At 39.3% G+C, this 24,208-nt stretch overlaps 1 long non-coding RNA gene across 4 annotated transcripts in view; it reads right to left on the reverse strand.

Annotated features, from left to right (window-relative positions):
* Positions 1 to 23,999, reverse strand: part of LOC131578193 (uncharacterized) — a 50,782-nt gene extending 26,783 nt beyond the window's left edge. For 2 of the 4 annotated variants that reach the window (XR_009277406.1, XR_009277404.1), the window contains exons 1-5: positions 23,861 to 23,999; positions 21,755 to 21,862; positions 19,903 to 20,011; positions 14,730 to 14,950; positions 6,852 to 7,012 (exon numbers count right to left, since the gene is read on the reverse strand). This is a non-coding gene — a long non-coding RNA (uncharacterized LOC131578193). Of the gene's footprint in view, positions 1 to 6,851; positions 7,013 to 14,729; positions 14,951 to 16,766; positions 18,100 to 19,902; positions 20,012 to 21,754; positions 21,863 to 23,860 lie in introns of those variants that run through there. The other 2 variants (XR_009277407.1, XR_009277405.1) reach the window with 2 other exon arrangements.
* Between the last annotated feature and the right edge of the window lie 209 nt (positions 24,000 to 24,208).

Raw genomic sequence — 24,208 nt, forward strand, 5'->3', positions numbered from 1 at the left:
GGAAGGTGTTCCCAACAAAAGTTACAGCAAGGTTCTGGTGTGATAGCATGTTCTGATAGGCAATCCCAGTGGGAGCCAAGCTCTGCAGCTTTGTGTCATAGTGAGCCAATTTATTACTTAACACACAGAAGGAAAGCAAAAGGCAGAACAAACTGTGTATTTACTATTTCTCATTTTCAGGGCTGGAGAAGAGGAAGACACAGCCAGTAGCACTTGATGACAAAGGGTAATATTCTGGCCCTGGGTATTCTGGGCAAAACCTACTCTGCTCACAGCTCTCACTGCAAAGTGAACTGTTGCAGTTCCCACAAAGTATATTTAATTTGGTCATGGAGCCCGCTGACCTTGCTACCAGTGAGAAAAACAACAGTGCTGTCAGTCATGCTTCAGGCAAGTAAAACAACTAACACATTCCCAGTTCCTCAATATGTCCCAGTTTGGGCACACTTACACATACCCGCATACACTTCAACATAGCCTGAACCAATACCATTAAAAGTTCACAAGTCGGTACGTAGTAAATATGGGTATATAAATATATTTATACACATGCACGCATATGCACATAAAAATTTTTGGATAGTTAACTGTGCTGCTGTAAGTATGGAAATACATATTCATTCCCCCTTTTCACCACTTACACACGCACAAAAAATTGCTTTTAGAGAACAAAAATCTGAAAAAGTAAATACTGTTTATTTTTATTACCATGTTCCTCCTGACAATCACACTGTTTCAGCTTTTGCCTGTTCTTTTAAGTATCTGGACTAAAATAAAAAAAGATTATAAATACTGCATTTATTTGGCCAGAAGAATAAAATGGTTCCTCAAAGCATAAAAATCAAATAATGAAATAGATATTATATTTAAGTTTAACCCTCTATTTAACCCTCTGCAGACTATTAATCTAATGAGTGTTTGTGAGAACCACCAGAGAGAGGGAAATCAATAGTGTGACTTTGCAGGGCTATTACTGGCTAAGCTGCAGCTGCAGGGGACACATCAGAAATCAACATGGAGAAAATCCCACATGGATGTCCCTTCTCACCAAAAAGTGAAGCCATGGTGCTAGAAGCCTACAACTCCTATGGAAGTCATGGAGAGAACAAACTTGGCCTCATTTGTATGCACCAGCCAGAAGTGCCCTGCACAGACTGCATTTGGAGCCAAGTCAACACTTAGAATCCTTTAGAGGCACCCCGAGATTTCAGCAATTGCAGCAGACCTGGAGAAGGGCAGTCAAATTCTGATCTTTGCTAGATTTCTGTGCCAAATCCATATTTGTTTTGTGAGGATGGGTATGTGTTGATTATGGTCTTCAGATTCTCTACAAATCACCAAATATCTGAATCTGGAGCTTCACATATCGTCTGATCCTCTTATTTGACCTCAGTCAACCCCATTTTTATCTTTCTCCTAATCCCAGAAAAGAGATTATCATATTCCCTGAGACTCTCAAGTATCTCTGAGTCAGAGAAAACACAGATTTCACTACAACAGTCCTGAAACCTAAGACTTGTGAAGTTTTATATGAATTCAAAGTTTGTTCCACAGAGAAATACCAAATAGCACAGAAGCTGAAAATTGCTTCTCTTGGGAAAATGTGGGAAAACACTTATGCTGACATGCTTTGCATACTTCATCCTCAGGCATACCAGTTTCACACAATTTTAATTCATGGTCATCTAGGGAAGGGGAACAAATTGGGATTTACTGCTAGCTGTGGGTTGTGCTCAATTTGTTGGCATTGGTGGTGGTGGCCAGACACACAGTTTAGTTAAAGCTATCAGGTCTCCGCACTTCCTGACCCCCCAAAAAACATAATTAAAGAAAACTATTGATTTTTTTTTGTGGTGCCAGCCAATCAGAACCAGACTCCAACACATAGGTAGGAACAGTTGCCTATGGCCAGCTCCTTTCTAAAAATCTGCTCTTTCAAGAGGCCTCCTAAGCTTTATGGATCTCATATTTCAGATGAGAGCTTTTAAATTCTGCAAATTACTGCTCATTGATGAAAAAGGGTGCAGACTGGGGAAAAAAAAGGGGAAAAAAAGAGTCTGTTGTTCCAAAACACACACCTTGAGAAACTTACATTGCTTAACTGACATCTTATTTTGCACTGTGGTGGCATAACAAATGCTGACACAACATCTGAGAAAGAGGGCAGCACAATAAGGCAAGCACAAAGATGGATTTAGGGAAGGAAATATACTTCATGTCAGATTAGGCACCTGATGGCAAATCTCATGTTGTGTAGCTGGTCAAGCTGTTTCAGATGGCTTACACAACTGATATAAAGCTATTTATTTATATTTGTATCAATGGATAATTCATGGTAGGTTTCTTGAATAATTTATTTTAAGAGCTCTTTAATATTCTTTAGCATTTTATTTGCCTCCTATAATGGTGTTTAGACATATTAATCATTCAGAAGATGATGAGGGTAAATTCTAAAAATTTCTTATCTCCCACAACTTCAGAGTAACACTCTGCTAAAGAAATAAAGGTATATGAATGCCAGAAAAATGCTTTCCCCTTAAAATTTTCCCTTCCAGTATGACTTCTATGGTATTTGTACTCAGCACACAAGACTGGGAACATTTTGGACTCCTTTCAACTCTGCTGAGGCCAATACAGATGTTGAATGCAATATTTTTATTTTTTACTTTCTGTTCACTCAACACTAGGCATTGCCAAAATCTTCCTCTCTCCTTGTGCAATCTTTTTCATTAGTACAGAGAAATATGTAAAACGTTTTCAGCTGAAACATGCAGGAAGAAATGATAGCCAGTTTATGTGAAAATAACTGATGAAACTATTTATTAAATATTGCCAGCAAGGCACCAAGAGTAATTACACCCAGTTGTCTCCAATTCCTCTTTGCAAAGATGACATTTTCTCATTCCTGTTTCCATTTCTCATGCTCTTGTCACAGTCACTAGCAGTAAAAGAGACCAAGCTCCTATTCTTTCCAAAAAAAATAAAAAATGAAGTGAACCTGCATTTTGAGCAAGGATTTAGTAATCTGGAGTGGAGTCTAATTGATGACTTCTAGAGTGAACACAATATCTGTTAAGGAGTTTCCAATTCAAATAGACATTCTGCCTCAAATCACTTCTTTCCCTAGATACTATTCTAAACATGAGGGAGATAAAGGAACAGAGGAGTAGAAGAGGGAAAGTAGTATTTTTGACTACTACAAGGTATTTACATATAAGGAGTTGCAAGAAATAGCACCAGTTGAAACCAAAGGACTTTAACTCTGCCACTCCATTGCACGAACAAAAGCCTGAAAAATAGAGGAGAAGAAAACCTTATTTTCTGAGAAAAAATATTTCAACAAAGTAAGAAAAGCACACACTATAGTGGGGAATGTTTTTAAAGCCTTCTTTCAAATCTTCTTGGCAAATAAAGTTTTGTTTGGTTTGGTTAAAAGCAGTGTGGCTTACGCCTTTGGCATTCAAATTTACATTCTAATAAAAGTGTGCTTATAAACTTGAATAACCACACTGCACAGTCCCAAACACTGCACCCCTGAATCTAAAAGCTGCTACTGCCAACATACGTATTTTGCCCAGATCTCTCCATCTGCAATCAATTACTTTCCTTACTAGAACCAACATTCCCAGTCTTTATAGCTTACTCACAATTACTAAACTGTAGTGCTGCTCTCCAAAAATTGCAATTTTTTCATCATCTTTCCAATTCCGTATCAAATTCATTCGCTCTAATTATGGCTTTTCCATCAATTTGCAAAACTTTGCAAGATCATGCTGGATTCTGAGAATGAAGCTGAACTTCCTTCATTCCACTGAACATCCTCAACAAAGGGAGCTGCAGGCCAAGGTAACTCCTCATTTATATCTGTGCAGCCCTGTTGGCTTCAAATTATTCTTTCTGATACCCACACATAACTCAAATTCCAGTGCCTTATTATTGGTGAAGTTGATTGGAATGTATTAGACTGTTGACAATGCACAATGCACATGAAGAAACAGATTAATCACCTCTTTCTCCCTCACATCACACTAAAGGACAAGGTTTGTTCAATAAAAAAAGCTGCCACTTTCCAGACCAATTTTCACACTCTGCATGCAATTTAAAGAGCTACTGCACGTGACTCATGATTTTGTTGGCCCTATTGAAAGCAATAGTGCCGTTTTCCCTACTGCATCCTACTTCATCTGGAAAGCCCTAGGGGGTCCTGGAAAAAGTTGCTTTTACTTAGCCAAATCAGACAGAGAATAGAGAGTGAGCTGGTCATTGCTAACTCTAATTCTTTCAGGTTCAGTCCAAGTGCTTCAGAGTGATAGAAAGTTTCTACAGTGTCAGAGCATAATACAGTGCCTTTCAAAACCCCATACAGAGAACACAGAGAGAAAGAGAAGAAAATTCTGATAACCTTCAAGGAAGTGCCTTCGCACCACTGAGAATTTTTTTCAGGCTTAGACTTCATCATGAGAACTTACAAATGCCTAAGTGAAGTTCCAGCCGAAGAGACTGAACATCTGAAAGATTTATTTTCTGGTAGACTCATGGATGGCAGAAAGCCTGCTGGTACCCAGAACTGATTTAATTAATTTCCAAATAAAGTAAAACAGACCCAAAAAATCACCCTGAAGAGATATCAGAACTTGTAACCAAAATAACACATCAGACAAGAATCAGTGGGAAGTGACATGAGCTATACTTGCCTAAGACTTCCTTCAGACTATGACAAATCCCTGAATGCTGGGCCTTTAAAGAAAGTCAATGGATTAACACTGGCAGAAGAAAATAAGGAATCGGGCCCAATACATAGGAAGGTGCTGGCATTTTTACAACATTTACTACTAATCCTGTAGTATGTCTGACTCTAAGTGACAGCATCTGGCATTATCATAAATGTCAGTTGCGTTATTGTTGCCACTTTCACCCCCTAATCTTAGGGAAAGCAGAGCTGTTAAGATGTTGGAAAAGTGATAGAATATTTTATCCTGATGTTACGAACATATGATCACTTGTAGCACTCTGCTATCATGAAGGGGAAAAGAAGTGCTAAAGCTTCTGAGCTGCTCACATAGGATTCAGCAAATTGCTAGGTCGACAGGTATAAGTGGCAGAATGGGGGAAGAGGAGCTGTTGACTAAACTGTCTTCAGTGCGCCTGCTTCACTGGAGGTGCGGGAATGTGCACACATGGGAAATGGGGGAGTTGGAGGGGCCTATGAGACATTACACAACGTTGCAATGGGATACCAAGGAGTTATCTGTGTGTGCTGAATGAGTTGTGTGAATCATTCTAAAAATGCCTCACAAAACCTGGCTACCATGCCACCTTGGACTGTACTACATACATATGGATAGAGATAGATAGACAGACAGACAGATAGATAATCTGCACCCCTTTGGTTTAGAAAAAAAATATCTGAAGAATCTCCAAGACCCTGAAATCGTAAGTAAGATTCTTTCAGTTATCCTTTTTATCTATGAAAAATAAAAAAATAATAATATCTCTGTAAAAACTACAGAGGAAGAGGGAAAACAATTGTGGCTAGTAGAACAGTGTGGCAAACATCAGGAATGGACCAAGATGCCCTACAGTGCTGATGAAACCTTTTAGCCAGACCAGCCATACTGAGGGTAAAACACATCAGACTGGTGACACATCCACATTTATACCCAATGTCATTGTTCATTGCAGCATTACAACTCCCAGTTTTTTTCTGGGATCAGCATTAAGGATAATATACTCATCAACCCTTCACAGATTAAATGGAAATATTTTAATTTTTTTTGTGAGTGAAAGACCAGTAATCTTTTATTTCTTTTACTCAGAAAGGTCTTTTCTCATTCTCATGTGCTCACATTCCAGGTAAAAGAGCTTTAACATTAAAAGCATAATGCCAGTAGCACACAGTCTTTAGAAAGAATAGCATTAGTCAGCTTCAGGAATTTCAAACTTCAGTTGATCTTTAAATTAATTTAAGCAAATATAGGAGTTGTAAAGTTAGTAAGAATATGCTCTTGACTGAGACTCTTTTGGATATCACAGGCATTGGTTGTAAATTAACATTTTTTACATTCACCAAACATCCTGTTAAGGCTTCTTAAGATTAGGCAGTTCATGTTACAATCAACTTTGTTTTAAAAAAATAAAATCCTTCTTTGAACACCAACCTTTGCCCTGAGGCACATCTGCTGAGGAAGAGACAAAAACAGGTTACATCATCTTGTTAGTTTAAGATGAGGCCCTCAAAATATATATTGAAAACAGAATCTTAAGAAATCACATATTTTATTTTTATTATTCCAGGAATACTGAGTTGGCAAGCTTGTCCTTGAACTTACAGTGCCAAAATTAATACAATTATACACAAAAGTCTTGTATTACACAAAATACAGTTTATATTTGCAAAATATTAATACTTGGCAGAAGGTCTTTCACCATGGAAGAATTTCAGCTTGCCTAACAAACAACTACACTTACTGAATAACCCCACAAACAAAAGAGGAGTGGTCCCTATCTGAAGTATTTACTAAGTGAACATGGAACAAAAACCCGGAAGGTTGCTCTCCCACTTTCACCCAAGAAGAAACAGTTGGAAAGGCAGATCCAGCTCTCAGGGGCACTTCAGTAATGGTTAGCACATTGTTGAATTCTTGGGTTCAGACAAATGTCTCAGCACCTTGCAGAAGTGCTCTCCTGAGTGCCACATGCTCTCTCTTCTGCCCTCCCAGCCCGACACAGCCATGGCAGAGCTCTCTCCACACAGAAAGTGGAGGCTGGGGAACACCTCTGACCAACACACTCACACCTTCCAGTAGCACCCACAGCAGAGCTGCTGGTGATCAAGGGCTAATGTAACCCACCTTTGGTGAAAGTGAGACTTGACCTCTTGCTAGCCACTGCAAGGGACACAAAGATGCATCTTCCCAGCCTTTTGCCCTTCCGAATCCTCTTCCTTGCTCCTCCAGCTGGAAGTGCATGGATGGGCTGCTTCATCTGTCACCTGAGCTTGGGAAGTGTGAGCCTGAGGAAATCAGTGAGCAAGATGAAAGGGAGAGCATGGTCACTCATCTTGAAAGAACTCATTTCCCTTCCCAAATGCATCTTCCTCAGTTCATCCATCTTCCTGCCACCTCCCATTTTGAAGTGAGGTGCCTTTCCTTCCTTTTTCTTTCTCCCTATCACAGTCAAATTGTCTGGCTCTTTCATTCACCCTCTTCAAGCATAACATAGTGCTATGGACAGGCAATATTTCTTCAAGGGTGTAAAACACACTTCATTGTGCTGCAGGGATAAAAACATGCCTGCCAGTGCACCTCCAGAGAGAGGGACACTTGCCTCTTGTATAGATTTCAGCTTTGGAGGAAGCTTACAGGAGATAGTAAAATAATTGCAGGTGAGAATTCCAGTATCAAAGACTTCTTTAGACCTGACTAGCTGATGCAAATCTTTGTATGGCATCCTCATGACCTTGGTATTATCTTGAAAAGAGAAACAGCCCATTATTCTTTATTCACCACTTCTTAGGACTCAATACAGAGAAGTGCCCAGGAAGTGTATCTCTGAATCCTCAGGCACCCACAGACAACTGTCAGTGCCCATTTGCACCAGTTTTCAACAATTCAGATTTTAATGCCATTTTTATTTCCATGAAATCTTCACTATTTTCAGCTGTCCAAATATCATTGTTTCAATAAAATACTGGCACTGCAATGTTCCACAAGAGCCTTTTAAAACAACTGAATTATAAAGTATTACCCAAAGGGCATTTTTTTCCTCATTCAAATGGAATAATAACAAAATTAATCCCAGGAGGAAAAGTACATCTCAAGACAAGAGCTTTTACAGCAAATTTAATATGTCCAGTTGACATCCAGTCTTTACTGAATTGAGTGAAAGCTGGTTCCTCAGAATAGATTCACTTTTCTTATGATTATGATGGAGAACTTTCTGTGTCATGTTAAATCATTGCCAAGTAATGATAGTTAAACATGTAGTCATGATCATTACACGTGTCATGGAGCTTAAAATCTGAAAAATTCACTCATAAAAGCTTCAGAACTAGGTGGAATAAGCTAATTGGATAAATCCAAAAGACTGGAAAAGAAGACATCCAGAATCATTTGGCTTCTTACCATAGTGTTGGTCAAGTTGGCTCCTTCATGTTTATCCAGAGAAGCAGGGAGTGTTTTAGGTTCACAGCCCAGATCTCTTGGCTGCCTGGTTGGTGTCAGTCTAGAGCTCCATCAAACAGTGCAGCTTGCACTTGGGGTAAAGGGCTTTTAAAGATTACTGTGCTACCATACACACTCATAATTCTGATGGAAAATTAAATCTCTTTCTGACTATGTTACTGGGAGAGCAATCCAAAGGGCACAAAGATCTTATGAAGACACCTTCGTTTTTCCAAGGATCTTCAGACTGAGGTTTTCCATGAGAGTTAGATGCTTGAAAATATTCATTTGTAAACCCTGGCAGAACCTCCAAAATACCTTCCTTCAACTTTAGAGTCATACACCCTGTGAAACTCTGGCCCTCAGTCACAGAAGTCAAACAGTGAAGCACCAAGTAGCTAGCCCAGATTTCTTAGCTACTTCTTCTAGAATGAGCACTTTATGATAACATCATTCTGCAAGATTGCCAGGTTGCTTTCTTGTATTCTCAGGATGTTTTGTCCAGGATTTCACTCAAACCATCTGCTCCTTCAATCTCATTTATTTTTATTTTGCACTATATCACATGCATTAAAACAGAGATTAGAAGACTGAAAACTTGGGGGGAAAGGCTGCTAAATAAGGAGGTATTAAAATGAGAAATCACATCCCCACAAAAGTGTTCCAAATTAATCAAGGGATAGTTTAAGTCGAGCATGGTATTCAGCACTACCTAACTTCTGGTCCTACTTGATACTGATGGAAGCTTCTTATGCCATGCCTGTGTAATGACCCATGAGAAGTGAATATATTGCCTAAATCCACTTCTTACAGCGTATTTGTAGCTGTTGCACAGCATGGCTAAGACAATAGCCATGACTTAACACCCTGGCTAGTGGCACATCTATGCAGCCAGCTGACTGAATTATTGTTCAGAAATGGTCTAACTAGCCTTCATTAAGAAGCAAAATAAAGCAGGCTTTGTGGAAGTCAATTCAGTAATGGCTAGGTGCTTTCCATCACTAAGTGAGGTTATATTAAGCTGCAACCTGCAATACAGACCCAGGACTAAAATGAAGCCACAAAAACTGAACCACCTACATATCCTCAGAGTCAATCCTCTCCAAGCAGGGCTCAGACAACAGTAGGAAAGTAAGTATAAAAGTTCCTGGAGCTTTCCCTCTGGCAGTTTTCCAGGGACATTTCACCCACAGACAGAGACCCTGTGCAAGGGTTTCATCCAAATCTAGACCCTTTTGCCATGAACAGGAATATATCAGTGTCCTTCACTCTCAATCAGGCACTTTTCTCTTACAGCAAGACTCTTGTAAGTCAGTAATCTCTCAGTCTGATACCTCAAAAATATCATATAGAGGTGCTCCTAAGAACTCTCTTCATGCTGCTTCACTTCTAGACAAACATGCCATCCAAATGAGATTATTATACCAGGCATCTCATGCTAAGCAAGGTACTAGAGTTCCAGATAGAGTTCCTTTGGCTCCCTGCATGATGGAGCAGCTTGGCACTACTTGGAGTTTCGGGGAGTGGTACAATTCTCAGCTCGTTTCATCCAGGGTTTGCATGGTGATGGACAGTCAGGCTGTAAGCCTGGGAAGCAGGAAGGGAGCTTGTTTGCTCAGCCTGAATCTCTAGGGTATGCTCACTGCTGTTCTAATGTAAATGTTTATGAGGGATGCAATAAAATATTAAACTAAATGAATAATTGATATTTACTTTATAGTAATTCAGAACCTTGCTTGTTTGAATAAAATTCATTATTTACAATATTCTACTTAACTAGGAGTGATTTCTCTTTGTTCATGCCACTTACTAATTACTTGTTCCATCTGACACATTTTCCAGAGTCATATTGAGATGGTTATTGGATGTCAGTGTTTAAGGGCTTAGTATCCATTTTCCAGATACTCTCTAACATGAAGAGAAGAGCTTCACAAACATATTTCTTGCACAGTGAATGATCTTTATCTCCAGTCTTTGACATGCACAATCATTACAAAGATGTAGGTATAATAATTAAAGCTGAATGATGGGAAAAGATCCCCAAAGTGCTTTATCTAGCACACAGCTTGAATTCAATACACTATATCTGTCCTTATAATACCCATTATGCACGAATATTGAAATGAGAATTTAATTCAAAAAGTGCGTGAATCCTCAAAACTGCATACCCAAAGTCCATCTTCCGGGAAAAAAAATAAATTTGTTAAAGTCTTTAGTCATGCAATTAAAGAACAGAAACTGAACCTCATGATTAATGCAAGCCCTGAAAAGTGAGTAGTTAAAATTGACAGTCTACAAACAGCACTCAGCTTGAAAATTATCCATCCAAAATACCCACAGCAAATTTACAAATTCCAAATACAGGTAATGCAAACAATTCACTTTTGTTCCAGTTAATTATGTAATCAGTTCAATTAGTACAGTCCAATCTCACACATCAATTCATGTTACATATCAACAGCCCTCTAACATGCCACTAAGCCCAATGCACACTCATGTTTTGTGCATACTTAGGTAATTATGGAATGTGCAGTGAAAAAATAGAAAGAGATCCTTTCCCTGCTAAAAGCAGGGCTGCTCCACGCAGCAACTTTCACCACCTTTCTTTTATCACTGCAATGTGAGAAACACCCAGAAAAGAGGAGGAACACTGTATGTGGGCTGCTGCCAGAAGTTCCTCCATCAAATTACACTGTAAATCTGCAGGAGTAAAGAATGTTATAGCACTGTTATAACAAACATGACATAACTCAGACAAAAAGCTTTTCACAAATTAAGTGCCAAGTGTCTCCTCCTTGAGACATAATCAATGCAATTGTGGAGTGGCTGAAAGGCAGGCTGCATGCATCTAGCCTCTTGAAGAACAGCTTTGAAGAGGGGTTCCCAATAATCATGTGGCTACCCTGCTTGCTAATTCTTATTGACAGATTAAAAACTGAGTATTTATGCTGGCAAAATATCAGTCACCCTTTCTGGCTGATGCTTTACAGGTAAGCAAGAGGAGATTTCTATGATTTTGTAGTGTTATGCCAGTAAAATCAGTCAGGAAATACAAAGTGCCAGGTTGCAATTTATAAAGTTACTTCACCTCTGAGTGAACTCTGAAATTTTGCAGGGAGTTACTGGAGAGTTGGCATGCACAAGAAACAGTGGACTGAATTTCTGAGGGAAAAAAAAAAAATCACTGATTATTTCAGAGATCACCTAGAGGAGGGACCTCAGATTAGAATCCAGCTCCCCTTCAAGCTGAACTGAATGTAGAAATCATTACAAACATATCACCATTGAAGAAATTTTTGATTTTGATTCCACTATTGACTTTTCAATTTTCAGACTGCTATTTTTGTGGGTTACTCTAGGCTATACTTGCATGTATGTGTTCTCTCCCTGTGCTCTATTTTTTTCAAATATAGATTTTAATAGATACATTATATGCAACTACATTTTGTCTACAATTTTGAAAAAGAAAATTTCTATTACTAAGAGTTACACCTTTTGTAGGCACAGAGGACCTAACACACAATGGTTCTTCTGAATTATTATATTATCCTTAAGACAGACAAGGCAAACTTAATCAAATTCAGAAAAAAATAAACTAAAAAAAACTCCACATTAATTCCAATCCTTTACTCCAATCCTGTGCTGTTTTCCCTGCATATAGGGGAGCTTTAGGGTAAGATTGATAAGTATTTAGACATCTATGACTTAGAAGAATGAAGTACTGGTCTAAGTTAGTCATATAGAGTCTTCTACAATCCATTGGAAAAAAAAAAAAAAGAGGGAACTTTTAAAGCATAAATCACCTCCCAGAGTAATCATCCACACAAGCCAAATGAATTGCCTTCTGGGAATATCTCTTTTTCTCCACAAACTTCAAGAGAGTCAGGGTGTCTGCATTGCAAAAGTCTGTAATGAATACTACTGACTTGATTTCATTTTTAATTTAAAGAAAACAAAAGTCTTCAAGAAAAGTGTGTACCCACGTATTTTGAGCTTCTGTCTAGCAGTTTAGCCTAAACAGAAAATCATGATGGACAATGTAAGAAATGGTGAGAAATAATGCAAAAAAACAGATAGAAAGAATCACAGTGCCATGAATATTTTAATACGTGCGATAATGCGACTTCTTCAGGAGACCTTAGCTTCTGAACCAGGTAGTATCACACATTTTGTTCATACCTGCATTTGAACTTCAGCAAAGTACGAAGAAAGCATTTCAGATTGAACACAACCCTATCCAAGGCTCTCACGCAGCAAGGACTCTGCTCCCTGAGCAGCGTTAGGAACGATGTGTGATGTACTGACTGCAACCCCCATTCCCCATCTCCCTGAGCTGCTCACGGGGAGGAGGTACAGCTGGGAAGGAGAGAGGGCTGGAGAGAAAGGTGACTGTAGATTTATTTTACTTCTCATTATCCTGCTCTGATTTTGTTAGTAAAAGATTAAATTAATATTCCAAAGCTGAGTCTTTTTCACCTGTGATGGTATTCAGTGAGTGATCTCTCTTGGACCTTATTTCAATTCATGAACCCCTTATTATATTTTGTCTCCCATGTCCACTTGTGGAGGGGAGTGATAAAGCGCCTTTGGTGGGTGCCTGGTATCCAGTCAGGGTCAACCCCCTGCAAGTGGCACAGTAACTGGTGAAATTTGAGTAATTACTTGAAGTAAAGTAATTTACTCCAGCCATCATGGTTCTCATATCAGTGCAGGCCCAGAAATGAGGAAAGAGGCAATTCACCATTCTTTTTCAAGGAGGATGTATGTCCTCCCATGCAGCAGTACAAGGGGAGGCCATGAGGCTCAGAACACATACGAACATTGCTTTGTAGAAACATTAAAGAGCTTTCCACTTGCCAAACATAAAAGACACCAGCTACACTATGCAATGTTCTTTTCAAGTCAAAGTGCCTGAAGCTTCTCTGTGTCTGTTTTCAGACCCATTAGATCAAGGTCCAATTGATTTTGGTTGCTTCTTTAAATCCTTGACTTCTTAAATGTCCAAGTATTGTCTTTTTACTGCTGCATTTTGTAGTGCAGTATCCTTCAGGGAGGCTTGACATGGATTGCTCCAGCCCGCAGTTAAAAGGGGCAGCAGTACCACGGATTGTGTGACCCTGCTATCTTCAAAAACCACCTTTCCTCAAACTGTAAACAAGAGCTTGCTGAGGATTTATTAGTGCATGTGGAGAGTAAACAAAAGCCTACAAGGATCGTGTCAGATTACACTACCTGCGAGTGGTGGTTTGCAAGGCTCTCTGAAGGAACCTACTGCATTTGTGAATTATTGCAAGCCTGGCAACATCACACAATGATGAGAGCTTAAGAGGATACTGGGTAATAACTTGACAAATCATTCTCCATCCTCCGCAGATATAACATGCTTAGTGATATCTGAATTTTCACATTGCATCACTTTAAAATGACTAGTTGTAAACATGACTAAAACTAAAAGGATTAACATTCCTTAGATATTTCACCCAAATCAGCTACTCCGAAGGAGGCATTTAGCCCAAGCATTTCTCTGTCTTCAACTTTCCTCTGTGACACAACACTCAGAAAAAATGAAAGGTACTTTTCAAAATTTGTCAGTGAATTTAGTGCTTGTGGAAATGAAGGATTTATAACCCTAACTAGAGCCAAACACACTACATTGGAGAAAATTACATCCACAGAAGCCAGCATAAGTTCTTCAGCTCTAACTTGAAACATCCTAAATTCCTGGTCCTTCCTCAAATTAACATTATTGGCTTAAAAATTGTGAAAATAGTGCTCACAAAACAGTCATGTCTTGCTTATACTTGGTGAATGCTCAGTGAAGAAGGAACTAGCTTTCTTTTTAAACACTCCTTCTGAATTAAGGTGTGCCACATAGATCACCTTTCATACAGACATGTATATTTGTTCATTTGTTTTCTCAAGTAAGAGGTACCAAAAATGAAATTCATGTTAGGAAACATGTAAAGGGCTTGCCCTAAAAATACCAAAGAATCCCCTCTCATGCTTCCCCAGAACTGGAGCTGACCTGAATAGAATAATTTCAGACTGTTTTCTGGGAAATGCCTTAAACTGTGCCCCATAGTGGGATATTGACATAACCTATGTCTGCTCTGTGGACTCCAGGAGCAAATCCCAGTTTTGGTAACCGTCATTCCCCTCCCCACAAAGACTCACATATCCTGGTTCCCATGTAGAAATACCACCCCAAAAAAGAATATGCCAAAGTGAATGGCATTGGCTTCCACTGGGAAATGAAGATGGATACTGGTGGATAGGGAAATGAGAACTAGAGAATCAAATGCTATTTATTTATGGATCAAATATGAAAAGACCAGCATTAAAAAATTCCATGTATTCATACTATGTTTCCTTGAGTTCCAGATACCCATAAATCTAAGGAAAATGTTAAAAATTTAGTCCATTTCTATTGCTGCTGACAGGGAATCCATTTAGAAACCCTTCTAAATTTTATAAAGAATCTATATGCAATAAAGGAACATTATCAGACAGAGAAAAAAGGTGCAGAAAAGAAATTCTCAGAGTAATTTTTTCCCACATTTCCTTTACCTTTGGATAATGAGCATGCTATCCAAACACCTGACTGTAAAAACTGCCAATACTGTGATCCAGACATAATAGTGATGAGCAGCTAATCAGAAACCGCCCTAAAATAAATCCTGCACAGTATTCTTTATCCTTAAAAGCCTGTCTTGGCACCAGTTTGAATCTGTGAAATGTCCATCTTCATACTTTACTAAGAACTTTTCTCATGCAGGGTATGAACATGCCTGAAAAAAAAAAGAAAATGTAAGAGGTAATAATCTTTGTTTTTCAGGGAACTGCTGCAACCTTCCCTAGAGCTGTCCTTCTCAGAAAACTGGGGGGGAAACAGGATGCTTCCCACTGGCATAGGCACTTGTATGGTGTGAGGGACTCCAGGAGCCTAGTCAGCTGCCCCACTGGCAGCACAGGGTGCCAGGATCCTGGGTACAGGAAAGGTTAATGGAAAAGAGGAGGGAGAATTGGGGCAGGGAAAGGAAGGTGCCCCTCTAGAGAGCTGCCTAGTGAGATCTTAAACTTAAAGCCCTTCTATCAATATTTGCCATGGTCTGAGGAAGAAACAGGCTGCACTACTTTGTGGTATCTGTAGTGCCTTGCCATGCACTCCACCTATCCAGTGCAAGGTCTCAGAGCAGGGAGCAGGCAGAACACTCCTCCCAGAACTCCTAAAGAGAGACCCTGTTACATTATCTTACCTTTGTCTGTGCTCTCAGCAGTGGCACTAGCCCTTCTGTGCCCACCTCCACTCAGCTCCACAGCTCACCCCAAGATGAGGTGTCCATCACAAGCCAGGTGGGTCTCCAGCCACAGGTGTGACACATCTCCCAGAGCCCCTGCAGCCAAGTTTGCCCCTCACTTTGAATTTGGCCATATTGTCTACTCAGTTCATGCTTTTGGACTGTGATAGATCACTGACTCACCTCCTGAGGATCTCTTGGATGACCAGTATTTTTTGGAGGCATGTGAGACTGCTCCACGTGTCTGCTCCAGAACAATTGGAGGAGACTAATGTGTTTTCATTGGTGAGAGAGCCAGGCAAGTGTCTATGTATCAGATGTAAAATGATATTGAAATAACAAAGCATTTACTTAAATTCACATTGTTCAAACAAAAGGCAACCTCACCTATTTTCCTTCTTCAGATAGGATATTGACAGGTCCAGTTTTTTATTCAGTTCACTTGAGACTTTAACATAACAACCAAACCTGATGCTGTTAAATTCCCAGAAATCATTTTTATGTGGCCAAAGAAAGATGTGGACACTAGAGATTTTAAGAAAACACAGCGGTGTTTATTTGATTTTCTTGTTACATAAATGGATTTTATGTACTGGAAAAGTAACTAATCTTGATAGATGTGCATGTGGTAATACAGCTGATGGTTACTGAAGCCAGACAATGTGAGCTTTCTCTTTCCAAGCTTCTTATTGAGGAACTGTGCTAATACTTAAGTAAATAAAATGACAAAAAGAAAGGAGATAAAAACACAGAGCTGATTAAGATCAAATTAAAAATAAATCAACAGCAAGTACTACTGAAATGCAACTCCAGGAGCTACAGCAGTGTCAGAGCATAATGCAAATGAAGAAAAATGCATTGATCTCTAGACACAAACACAACAATTGTTTCTTCATATACATCATTTGGGCATTTTAAAAGACATTTGTTTGGAATGTCTAAATTGATTCAGCTCATGAGATCATTTCACAGCAATCTTCAAAAAAATGGTAAAGCTTATCAAAGTAGTTGATGGATTACACTTCCCCACATACAATAGGACAGTATGAAATATCTTTCTCTACTTTGTCATCCTAAGCTTCAAAAATAATAATTCTCTGTGTGTATCATTTGGGTGTCTATCCAGAGCAAATCACTTCTTTCCCCACATTTTTTTAAATCTGCTTTTTATTCCAACACTGAAAAACAGCAATTTATTTTAACTCTAGAAGTATGCAGGGTGCTACATCTAGAAAGCAAGAAAACACAATGTGGAGCCAAATGTCCAGCACAACTCAAAAGGTACAAATTAAAAAAAAAAAAAAAAAAAAAAAAAAAAAAGGCTTGCAAACTTCTAGTTATTTACCTTTCTTAAAGCATCTCAGTAGTTCCATGAAAGTCACATTGAAAGTTATTCTTTTAAATCTGTTCTCTTAAACTTCAGCCCACTGAGCATTAAGTCAACTTGCTTAGGTAGAGACACAGACCTTAATGTTGGCTCATCTCCAGTCCTGATATTGTGACTCTAACATTGCTTAAGACACTTGGGTTATCTCCTATTCCTCTTGGAAAATGCATTGGAAACTTGAAGTTCCATCTCAGTGTTACCAGAGATGTTCCTTTAATAATAGACATTAGAGACTGAAATAGAATCTTAAGTCATTTTATCCTGCAGAAAAATATTGCAATAGCTCAGGCCTCTTAAAAAGCACTGCAAATGTCAGCAACAAGCAAAAGTACAAGCACTTTCTTGAATACCTGACCATTTTCTACACTTCCTTATGTATTTATTTTAAGTAATGAGTACAGCTGCAGCAGCTAAATTAAATTTCATTGAAAGAATGCACTTAAGAGGATGGGCAACAACATATACGGGCACAAAAATAAATGACAGGTTTGTTTCTCCTTCTGTGTTTATAATGAAAGACATTAAAAGCAAAGCTGGAAGCTGAAGAAAGATGGGAAGATTCAATGAAGATCAACAAAGGGTAACTATTAGAAGAGTGGAGAAAGTAGCAAAACAGTCATGGTAACAGGAAGAGTGGTAGCAATGCCAATAATAGAACTGGTTTGTCAAGGACAGGCCACATGATGAGAGCACCATCCTGTTCACCCTGCTGCAGCACAGCCAAAGTGCTCACAGTTTGTGCAGCTGCAGGACTGGTCTCACAGATTACCACAGTTCTGGATACAGGCAACACAGTCAGCCAGCTGATGAGGGAGAGCTGTGGGCAGGCTGCTTCCTGAAGTCCTGTGGCCACAGACATGTTCAGCTCATGGCCTCTGAGGTATCTGAAGCCTACTGAGATGGTGTGATAGCCCACCTTCCCTGCTACAGGAACAAAGTACATGGGCTACCTGACCAGGGGGTGGAAACCACTCTCATGTACTGTTTTCTTACTTCTGCATGCCAGTAGATCTATGTCAATCATGTATTTACTTTTATAAGTATAGAATAATATAATTTATATAATAATATAATATAAATAATATATATCTATTTACTTTTAGTATAGAATAAGGCAAAAGAAATTATCACTGTTCTCAGCCGTGGTACAGCTTTCCTCCTTAGTGATCTCGTGAAACACAATGCTTTGGTTTTTCAGTATTTACACTGCAGTGCAGCACCATCAACTCAGAAGGCAGATCCCATACTTGCTCTGCACATAAAATCACAAAATATATGATTGTAACAGAGACACCCAAATTTATATAAACCTGCCAACTAGGGCTTCCCCAGATGCTTTTAAAACCATAAGCACAAGATCTCTAAAACCAAAAATGAAAAGTTAAAAGTTTCAACCTTCATAAACAGCAGAATGCTTTGATCAGATCTCGTTTGTGATTGTGATAATTATATAGGAAAATATGTCAGTGCAAATGTTTGAAAAACAAAGGACATCAAAGCACCTAAGAAGTCCTGTTTCGTTATTTGCTTTAGAAGTGTCCTTGACAATATTCCTGTTGGTAACAGCCTATCTCTCAAATGGCTAACTACACATCTGAAATAATTATAACAGAGCCATAGCCAAGCTACAGCACAAATTTTAAAATGATTGAATTCAAAGCAAACAGCATTACAGGAAGCAAACAAAAAACCCTGCTGTTTCATTACACACAATTTGATTAACCACTAGTTCAAATCATGATATGGATAGTCATTATATCATAACTTGCCAAAAAAATGCAACTATTGAAGGAAATGGAGCAGCTATGGAAAGGGAAAGTTAGCCTGAAGCATGTTACCTGCTAATCAGAAATAATTTTTAAAGATTTAGTGATCCAAATCTTTCAACTCTTCCATAGCTTCTGCATCCTACATTCATAGCATTCAGAAAAGGTCAATTTAAGTAGCATCGATACGCCATCAGGGAGGAAGGTATATTATATCCAATAAGGGCATGAACCAGTTGACAGTGAGAGAAGGTGATAAAACTGATAGGTGGGTGGTTTGAAATAGTTTTTGCCTACAAGGGGGTGAGAATCACTGCTGGTTGGGTACTTTCAAGGGAGAGCACAGAAGAAATGAGACCGATTATACAATTACTGTAATATTATGCAACTCAGAAAAGGTCAAAATGTAATCATAACAAGAGGGATGCCTTATCTGGCTTGCCATTTAAATATTGCATTTTCCATTTAAATATTGCATGTTTGTCATGCAGGAGTGTGGGCAAGTGAGATGAGAAGCTGTTTCTTTCACTGGATGACCCGTATGCAACCTGGACTCCCTGCTTTGCCATTATATGACTGAGAAGGCAGTGTTAACTTTGGCTTTCAGTCTGTGACACTTTGGGAAACACAGTTGGCAGAAGAGTGATGTTTTTCTTGAAGGGATTATTTCTTTGGGTTGTTGTTTTTTTTTTTTTTTTTCCCTGTGGCTGGTCAAATTAAATTAAGTTGTTTTGCTGAAGGAAAGGGAATTATTTATTATTATTCTCTGCTCTTAAAGTTGGTTAGCTCTGCAGCATATGCAAATCTAATAGGGAGAATAGAAAAGAATGACTTTAATTCTTTAGGGTGGATGATGATGAGTAATTCCTGTCTTTAAAGATGCCTCAGTGAAACACCCATGGGCAGTTCCTTCTGGTACATGTTAAGTATGACAGAAGACCTCAGAAAAATCAAAAAGCTGAATTTACCATGACAATTTAGGGTAGGAATTCTGTTTGTACTTTCGGCTAGCAAATAAATTTCTACATACATGGAGTCATGAAATCATAAAGAGTTAAGGGGTTGGAAGGGACTTTAAAGACAACCTGGTCTCAACCCACCTGCCATGGGTATGAATATCTCTCTCTGGACCAAGTTGCCTTATCCAACCTAGCTTTGAACACTGACAGGGTTGGAGCATCCACAGCTTTCCTGGGCAACCTGTTCCAGGGTCTCCCTACCCTCACATTAAAAAATATTTTCCTAATATCCAACCTAAATTTTTCCTCTTTATCTCCTCTGCTACTCACTGGTCTCCATGTGGACTATGAGCTGTTGAGCACAATTCTTTGTGTGCAGCTGTCCAGCCAGTTCTTTACCCATCGAGCAGTCCATCCATCAAATCCCTGTCTCTCCAACCTGGAGACAAGGACGCAGGTGTGGGACAGTCTCAAGCACTTTGCATAAGTCCAGGTAGACAATGTTAGTTGCTCTGCCCATATTCATCAATGTTGTAGCCTTATCATAGAAGGTGAGCAAATTTGATTTCCTCTTTCTAAAGCCATGTGTTTGGCTGTTACCAATCAGCTCTTTGTTTTCCATGTGCCTGACTGGTCTTTAGTTCCTCAGGTCTTCTGTTTTCCCCTTTTTAAAAATGGGGGTTATATTTCCCTTTTTCCAGTCATCAGGGAGATCACCTGACTGCCATGTTTTTTCAAAAATCATGGATAGCAGCTCAACAACTTGATCCCTCCAGACCCACAAATGAATCTCATCAAGTACCACAGACTTGTGCACATTCATGTTCCTTAGGTGGTCTCAAATCTGATCCTCTCCTACAGCAGATTTAGAGTTTTCATTCCCTGCATTTGCCTTTCTCAATTTGGGCAGCATGGCTGGAGCACGTGCTGTTGAAGACTGAGGAACAGAAGTCATTGGGAACCTCCCCCTTCTCTTTGTCCAGGTTTGACAGGTCTCCCATTTCCCTATGGAGAGGGCCCACATTATCCTTAGTCTTTCCCTTGCTGGCAGCATATCTATAAAAGCCCTTCCTGTTATCCCCAGTATCACAGGCCGGGCCCAATACTGTCTGGGCTTTGGCTTCCCTAATCTTGCCCCTGTCTTCCCATACAATTTCCCTGTATTCCTCTCAGTCCAACTGTCCTTGTTTCCACCTCCTGAAAGCTTTTTTTTCACTCTGAGTTTACTCAGCAGCTAATTGTCCACCTGTGGAGGTCTCCTGGCATTTTTTCCCAATTTCCCCCTTGTTGGGATCCATTGTCTGTGATCTTGAAGGAGGTGATCCTTGAATATCAGCCTTATCCTTGGGCCCCTCTGCCTTCCATGTTTCCATCCCATCACCCTCCACTGAGTAGGTATTTGAAGAGGCCAAACCCTGCTGTCCTGAAGTCCAGAGAGCTCGCTGCTTTCCGTGCTCACAGCCCTGAGGACCTCAAACTCCACCGTCTCATCATCGCTGCAGCCAAGGCTGCCTTGGAGCACTGCATTCCCTACCAGCTCCTCCCTGTTGGTGAGGTCCAGTATGGTGCCTCTTCTTGATGGCTCCTCAATCACTTTTGTAAGGAAGTTGTCACTGACACATTCCAAGAACCTCCAGGATTGCTTTTGCTCTGCTGTGTTCTCCCTCCAACAGATATCTGGTTAGTTGGAATGCCCCAAAAGGACCTGCTTTACTATTATTTATCCTTTTTAAGAACAGTAGTGATTACCTTTCCTTCTACCTATTTACACCTAAAGTGTTGCTTCGCATGACACCATAAATAAACTAAAAGCAACAAAGAAATCCACAAAACCTAATACAGATCAGGCAAACTGAAGCAATGTGGTCTGTGTAGGAACTTTTACAGAAAAGCTTTACAAGGACAGGACCTGTAAGCTAAGCACTAGCACTTCCTCCCTGGCCACAGCCTTGGAGAATTCTCCAACATGTGCAGAGCCAGGGTTATGCTCCAGGTGTCTGCCCTGCTATCCTGAGTAGCCGCCTCATCTACTCCCCATTGCAAGAGCCAGCCATTTCTCGTTCCTTTCTTCCTCTTCCATGTTAACTCTTACTCCTAATACTTTCAGTAGCTAAAAAAAAAACCAAAAACCAATCAGAGACATTATCTGAGTTTCATCCATAACATATTTAGGAGAAATTACCTTTGGTTGGGCTGTACATTATGCTGGATCAGGGCTGTACATGTTGCTCTGCCTTTTGTCTGGGTAGAGGCTGCCTACACACACCCAGACTGCAGTGATTCCTCAGACCTAAAAAAGAAATATATATATATATATGCAGATCCACAGAGAAAGATGGAATTTCTTTAGCAAAAAAGCAGCAAGGTTTGAGGTGATGAGATTAATGTTTTCACTTTTATAGTGAGGCCAACAAAGAGGTACTGAGGAGGGATAGAAAAAATTCCAGGGGACATTATCAAAAGGTGAAATTACCTGTAGTATCTGATGTGATATCATAATTCACATCTGGAGGAGAAGGTTAGTAAAACCATTGGCAAGTATTTGAGAAAGCCCTGTAAATACTGCTTAAAGTCAATGTTCCTTTAAGCAGATGTATATCTAATTGCAGAATCAGAATCTGCTCTGTTTGTATAACCGTGAACAACTTCAATGACTTTCTGAAGGACTTCAGTTTATTATGATTGAACTCATAAGTTTAAATGTTTTTTAAACAAATGGCTTTAGCATAAGTATGTTTTTGTCCAAGCAGAGGCATGCTTTTAGCTTCGGGTCTTTCACTGTTTTCTTAAGTATGAAGACATCAGGTCAGATTTATCAGATAAGAATAAAATTAACAAAACCAATACTTGGGGTGCCAAGTACAAGGCTTTCAGGCAATGGGATTGCAAGTTAATAATTAATCACCCATTTGTGAGCCATACTTAAACAAAACTTCTTGCAGTTTAAGTCAGGAATATGAAGATTAGGCCCTCAGCCATAAAACAGAATAGCAAGAACAAGAAATTTGTATCTATATCAAGAATTTATATCTACTGTTACTACAAACCCTTTCTTTCAATCTAAGGCTGAAATTTGTTCTCATAGAACACCTTAGAAAAGAAAAATATATTACAAAATATCTCTGTTCATGGACAATGTGTGAACATGCCTTCTGAATACCTGTCACTGTGTGATATTACTGACAGACAAAAAGGGAAAAATTGTACCATAATTAGAGGGGAAAAAATATGCTAAAAATGGGTTGCTAACCAAATTCTTTAATATTTTAATGAATTATAATTCTCCAGATCTAAAGGTAAATAAGAAAAGCAATATTCTTATATATAGAAATAGAATTTTTTTTATAAAGAAACTGGAGGAAACCTTAATAAGCTACAATGTCCATCCTACTGTTCAAAAATATTAAAGTTTGTACAATATTAATACAAAATAATTTCATGGCAAAAAAATTTGTTTCTATAATAATATCATTAGGCACTGTTAAGAATTATTAATGAAAATTAGCTTACAAAACATGGCTTCAGTTTATAAGGAAAACATTGACTTTAACAAATTAGCTCACACATAATGAGCTTGCGGGCCCTGCTAGTGATTATTCAGTATTTGCTTTGAAATTAACACAGGGGGTAAAGAGAAGCTGCTCCTGGACTAGTACCAGTGCCACCAGTATAGCTGCAACAATCACAGAGACTTTTCAGGAGAGACAGATGGAATTAAAAGTGACGTTGGATGAGATGGCATGAGTAAAATTTCACCAACTTTTTAGTAATCCTTTTAGTAATCTTCTCATCTAAATTAAAATCTTAATAACACCAGCTTCTGTTGAAGACTTGTTTGAGACCAGTTCTCCTTCGTCAGCTCTTCTTCCGAATCCATTACCTAAAAACCCACAAGCAGTGTTACCCAACATCTGCATACAAAACAAGCCCCGCTGCAGTTCCCTGTATGAAAAGCTGGTCATAATTTACCTCACGTACATAGAATCAAAATCATTTCAGCTGGAAAAGTCCTCTAAGATCAGACCAAGTGCATTGGGCATCAAAGTCCAACCACTAAGCCAGCATCACCAAGTCCATCACTAAACCATGGCCCCCAGCACCACATTTACACGTCTTTTGAATACCTACAGGGATGGTGACTCAACAGTTTCCCCGGGCAGCATGTTCCCTAACAACCCTGTCAATGACGAAGTTTTTCCTAATATCCAATCCAAGCCTCCTCTGGAACAAGGAGAGGCCATTTCCTTGTCCTATCACTTGTTACCTGGGAGAAGAGGCTGACCCCCACCTGGCTACACCCTCCTTTCAGAAAGTTGAAGAGAAGCCTCCTTTCCTCCAGGCTAAATACCCCCAGCTCCCTCAGCTGCTCCTCACAGGACTTGTCCTCCAGACACTTCACCAGCTTCGTTTTTCTGTCACCCGTTTGAAGTCTTTCCCACTGAAGGAGCTGTGTGTGAACTATGAATGTTTTAATCGCTGCTCAGCATCACAGGTCCCTCCCTCCTCTCCTTGCCTTCCCTGCCTCAGGCAAGCAGTCAGTTTTCAAGAAAGCCATTCAAAAACCAATCAGAGACAACTTCATTTAGTTAAGGTTCTCCTCCATTTGTTGTTCACATTCAAAGTGAGATATTATCTG

Source organism: Poecile atricapillus, chromosome 3, assembly GCF_030490865.1.
Source record: "Poecile atricapillus isolate bPoeAtr1 chromosome 3, bPoeAtr1.hap1, whole genome shotgun sequence".
In the NCBI taxonomy this organism is placed as follows: domain Eukaryota; kingdom Metazoa; phylum Chordata; class Aves; order Passeriformes; family Paridae; genus Poecile; species Poecile atricapillus.